The sequence below is a fragment of the Haemorhous mexicanus genome, chromosome Z, assembly GCF_027477595.1.
Source record: "Haemorhous mexicanus isolate bHaeMex1 chromosome Z, bHaeMex1.pri, whole genome shotgun sequence".
In the NCBI taxonomy this organism is placed as follows: Eukaryota; Metazoa; Chordata; class Aves; order Passeriformes; family Fringillidae; genus Haemorhous; species Haemorhous mexicanus.
Genome location: NC_082381.1, coordinates 76884977 through 76890985, shown reverse-complemented (window position 1 = coordinate 76890985; position 6009 = coordinate 76884977).

The window sequence follows — 6009 nt, the reverse complement described above, 5'->3', positions numbered from 1 at the left end:
CCCCTCAACGTGTCGGTGCTCACAAGTTTAACCCCTTGCGAGCCGCCGCTCCGGCCGCCGCTGCGGGGGCGGGAGGGAGCTGGGGCCCGGCCGGCCTCTCACGGGGGCACGGAGCCCCGCGGGGGACCCTGCGGGGGCACGGGCTCGAGTGGCACCCACAGATTGTCCCGCCTTCTCTACCCTCCATCTCCCTTAATCTGTGACCGGCCGAACCAAAATATTGGGTCAGTGCAATTCAGTTTCTGGGTCACATCGAGACCTGACCTTTGTACTTCCCACTCATCTTTATTCAAACATCCATCAGGGTGTTTTTTTCCCCCCAGAGCAGTACAGCTGTTTTACAACTTGTGTGAAAGAACCTCTGATAAAAAAATGATATTTTTGTCCTTGTAACAGAATGAGGTTTTTTTTCTTTTCAAGTCTGTTAACCTAGCTTAATTTTTTTTTTTTTAATTTTCTGTTCAAAATTGTGCATTTGGGTGTGCACCAATACCCAATTAAAAAAAAAAAAAAGAAAAAAGAGAAAAAAAAAGGGAGCAATACTTTTTTTTTTTTTTCCCTGCTGGTTAAATACATTTGATAGATATTTCAAAGTGTTCAAAAGATGGAAATATTTAACACAAGCTTATTTTACTGCTGGGAATGTCAAGGCCCAAAATGCATTTGGGAAACATCCTCATCCAAAGCTACTAAATGATACAACACTTTTCTAGATATGGCATCGTATTCTTATTTTTCCTGAACAGCGAGACCGTGCTATTCCTCCCATTGCCTGAGGTGAGTACGAGCTGATAGTTGTGTCTCACTTGCCTGTATCAGCCTTTCATCTCAGAAGTGCTAATTTTAACCAAAAAGGACACGAGAAACGTCTTTTTACGCCCTGGCCTAGTATTCACAGAAGGAAGTGCATGCCGCAGAAGCAGGGAGGATTTTGCTACAATTAGCAGGTTGCTGGCTACACACCCGTCGGTATTTGCAGGATTAGATCTGAATTCCTCAGGACACAGTTAGATTCATGTTTAACAATGTTGGTTTTGTACAGCTGGCGCTGCCCTGTACATTGTTTTGAACAGCTTGTGCTAAACACCCACCAGCAGGACTGGAGCTTCTTGGTGCTGGGGCAGTAAGTATTTTAGAGAATAATACTTAGCTCAGCATCGTTTATGAGACACACAGGCAGGATGACATGAAGGTTGACATTGTGCTTGCTTTAAACGTGGTGCAGTAACAAAGCAACTCCTATGAAACAGGCCAGCCTGGAGCTGGCATAAGTAGGATTATCAGCTGTGTTTTGCCCAAGCAAACTCCTGGCACATTTCACCAAAATACCTTAACTAGTCCCACTGATGATTACAGATATGATTTATACAATTTGTTATTGAATTTGGAATAAAGGAAAATGCTTTTCATTTGTCAGAAGTGAGCAGTTTAAGGGCCCTTTTGAGGGCCAATGAAATTACATCTAGTACAGAAATGGCAAGAGGTCCTTCAATATGCACCAGCACTTGGAACATCACTAACAGCCTCAGAGGAAAACTTTTTTTTTAAAAACTGAAAAATGGTTAATAACTGACTTGAAAAGTTATGGTTTTCTTGGAAAATAAAAAAAATGAAGGAATGCACTGTTTTTTTTGTGGTTTTTTTTTTGTAAATTGGCTAAGAACATCTCCCCTGACGTCCCACATTGTTGTGCTGAATGCTAAAATTCAGAAATGTTGCATTAAACATATGTAATAGAATTGCCTCGCCTTCTGAATGCAGGAGGAATCCAGGCAGAAAGCCCCACAGGAATTCAGTTATTTTGTCTATACTGCACTACATGAGGACATGTTTTATACTTTATGAAAAGTAAAATTATTTCTCTACAGCAAAACCAAAATAAAATGCACAATGGCTGTTATGACTTTAGGAGTGACCATTTAGAGGCTGTAGTAGAGAGGGAGTGCTGTTTCCCAAGATTATGACTTTTTTCTTGTATTTTTTGTGTCCAATTTTACTACTGCTGGCATAGGCTCAGCCCCCACATAAGGATTTTTTTGTGTAAGTTAACTGCTTTTTGTACAAAACAGTATCAGCCTCAGCACTTCCCAAACACAAGCCATTTTTCAGCAGGTCTAAAATTATCTTGAAGTTGCAGCTGGAGCCCTTCACCTCAGTGAGTTTTTCTATAGCTTTCCGGATGTTAACTCTACCCAAACCACAGCCTGTCATTAGGATCACCAGGATTCCAGTCTGGGTGGGAACTGTGGTAGCAGCACGAAAAACCCCACTGAAGTGCAGAGACCTTCGGAAGACATCGGCTTTCATGAATGCCTCGAAAGTGGTATCAATAACAGTTTGTGAAAAATCTGCTTGCAGCAAAGCAATCTGGTAGCTAATCTTGCGATGGCTTGCTCAGGAATGCATGGTTTATTATTAAAGTAATCTTTTAAGATTTTATTGGAATGCGCTTCCACAGAGATGTTTTTGCCTTTGTGTGCTTTACTATGTGTGTGTCATCTTGTCCATAATTAAACTTTTCACTGACAGATATGGGACATTTTTTTTTTTCCTTAACCTCCCACTTTGAATACTGGAATTTCATTTGAACTTTAAATACTTCCTTGGAATTTGCCATAAGGTAAACTGTCTGCTCCCATACACTTTCCTGCACTGCTACAGACATTGCAGGCACACAATATATGACTGAATGTAAGAGAACTTGGAAACTTGTGTCTTACTGTTAAAAAAAGGCTGACAGAAATGAACTGGAGCATTCTCACTTTGGAATATGTGGTGGGGGAAAAATATAATGGAGAACTGCCCTAGAAAGTACATTTTCAGTGAAGCTTCACTGCTGACAGCTGGAAAAGGTGAAGTATGACAAAGGAAACATGAAAGAAGAATTTGTACTTCAGCCTTTGGACTTCTCAGCCAAGTTTCTCATGTGACTTAGACTTGCTGACCACTTCTTTTTATAAATTCAGTTAAAGATAAAGTCCACAGAGTATCCAAAGCAAAAAGCTTCCTTGCTGTTTTAAAATCTGAAATTTCAATCTATAGCTAATTTTAGTACAGCTCTAGTCATATCTCCGGGAAATGCACATTGATAACCTCAATACCCAAATGCTGGTCCATCAAAAGACCTCAAACTTGTCTTTTATCCTGGAATCAAGGATAGACTTGAATAATTAATTAATTATTTAATTGAGGGTTTGCTTCTTGAGGCCCAAATCTGTGTGTTTCAGTCTCAGACTGCCACAGGGATTTAAATTGGTAATATGTTCAGCAATTCAGAAGTGATTGAGTTGGGGAAATGTAAGAGCTGTTGAGACTCAAATGATGTAAAACTGCTCTCTGAGGTAAGCCCAATTATTTCAGATTGCTTTCAGTGGTATTCGCTAACAGGTGAAGCTAACAGCTCTCTCAGCTGATGACTACTAATGTGTGGCTGAGAGTGGGTAATTTCCAGCAGTAATTTACTGTCTGACTTGCTTCAGGTAGGAATACTTGAGGAGGAGATGGTGAATTTTAGGACTAGAAGCATATGCCTTGCCACTGCTGCAGCCCTCCAGCTCTTCCAAAACAAGAGGCTCATTGAGTTGTTCAGTGGTTTTTTTGTATATCCTCTCATCTGCAGCCATGTTTTCCCTCAGGACCATGAATTTGTCCAAGCAGAAAATGCATTGGTAGGCAATATTATCTCATTTGAAAGAGCGCATTACCCCGACCCAGGTTAGATAAATAAACAGAGTATTTTGTTTGGCAGCCATCAGGACCAAGAAGGGCCAATACCTAAGCCATGTTCTCCAACTGTGAGGCTACTCTTTAAATAGTGGGAGGTGACTTCTTTCTCTCTTGATGAAACATAGCCAGAATCTGTGGCCTGGTTGACAGTACATGTGCGTATACATTCCTGGTTTCAGGAAGGGATCTTGGCTATGGTGTGCTTTTTCTCTCAAGAGGTGTTACGTCCATGAGAGAGGGAGAATTTCAGACCATTCTTCTTGGCAGTGTTTCCTGTTGGCTGGCTGCAGCACCTTCTGTTTTTCTGTATTACATATTTTGGCTGTTTTTTGAGTCCACAGCTGGTGCTTGACTTTTGGGCTTAATAATATTTAGCATCCAAACATGGGAGCCTCTTCTGGGATCTGGCTCATTATTCCTAACCTGTTAAATGGAGTTTGACAGTTGACTTTCTTAGCTGTGTTTGCAAATTCTGGTGAAAGTGCCTTGATTTTAAATCATCTAGATAGTTTTAAAAACCACTCTTACAAAACAAGTCTTACTCCTTTCAGTTAATTGAAACCTGTCTTTGATGTGCTGCATGATTCCCTGTCTGTATGTGTCAGTGTGAAAGCTTGTTCTCAACCCTTGTGATTTGTAAAGCAAAGTTGCATAAATTAGGCATTATATAAAATTTAGATCTTAGAAAATCTAGAAAAATGTATTTAAATCCACAGGATCTTATTAATGTTACATAAATGGGTGTAGACATTCTTACCAATATGGGTCCTCTCTCATTGTTGAAGATTGTCTCTGTAGCTATGAAGTACATAGAGTGAGCAGAAGGGAGTGTGAGATTAAATAAATTTTTCTGCAATTCCAGGAACTAAGCCTCATCTTTGAATTTGTCTAAGTAAATGCGTAAGTAACTGAGGAGCCCAAACAAGTACAAACTAGTGCCCAAAAGGTGTCAGCCTAATCTATATGAGACTGTAACATTATTTTTGTGTTTAACTCATAAATAGTCAAGGCCAGGAAACAACACTGCTGGGATCAGTCCTCCAAAAGAAGACACGCATAGTTCTCTCTTGTTTATACAGGAGCTACTTTGGTTACAGCCTTTCAGTGCTCATGTACTTCAGAAATCTTCCTCAAATGGTGTTTGCTATGTAGGTTATTTCACCCTGATTCAGTCAGTGCACTTCCGAGTAGCACACTGCGCTGAGGCCAGCTCTGGAATATTTCTGTGAGAACACTCAAAAGGTAGCATAAATACTTTCAAAAACATTTTTGGATGAAAATATGCAGTGCAGACCTTTGAAGAGATATGATTTAAACAGTTGTTTTGTCTGCTCATCTTCTTTCTCTTGGTCCATGTACCTTGTTCCTCTAAGTCAGAAACATGTAACATAGTAAAACATGTTTTTATTGAACCTCCCAATATAGATTATAACATTTCTATTCTGTTTCCATAAAACAGTTTGCAGGTAAATTGCTTTCATTAACTGAGGTTAAAAAGAAGGGAGTTCCAAGGGGCACTTTATGCTACAGAGTAACTTGACATTCAAAATAGAATTAGAGCTCAAGATCTCCTATAAAAGTACTGAAATTAACCTGCTTGAGCAAAGGCTTTCACTTGTTTCCTAACAGTGCTCAGGCTAAATTTTGTTCTTCTATACTTTTAATTTTAACATCCTCAAGGTACCAGAGGTGATAACTGCTATAAAATTAACAGGACATTTATGGTATTTAGATGTTGGTCATGTGGTATGTTGTCTATGGAGAAGAATCAATCCTCTTTGTGCTCTTTACTTTTCATTAAGGTTTTCTTCTCACTTTATTTGTTTCTCAGCATTCCTTAGAGCTATCCCTGCACTTTTCACATAAGGCAGTACATACTACTTTCACTTGTTGCTTGGTTCTTGTTTATCTAAATCTCTGGAGCTATACCTTCATCTAGGATTTTCCAGTTGTCCTTGATCCTAGTTTTCTAGAATAGCTTCTTCTTAGTAGCCTTTCTGTCTAATTGTCAACTCCTATTTTAGGATCTTCCTTTTCCACCTTGTAAATAGCACATCATGAGGAATACAGCGAAACTGCTGCCTCTTCCCTCTTTGTTCTTTTTTAGTTTGTCAGTCTCTGGCATCAAATGTGAGCTTTTACCAGTGTTTGTGAGCTGACACATCTCCAGTTCAAAGAGAGGGACAGATCAGGGGACCATCTAAGCTGACCCATCCCTTCCATTCTATGGCTCATTTCATTTATCCTAAATTTGCAAAGTTTGGTTAATAATATTTTGTTCAG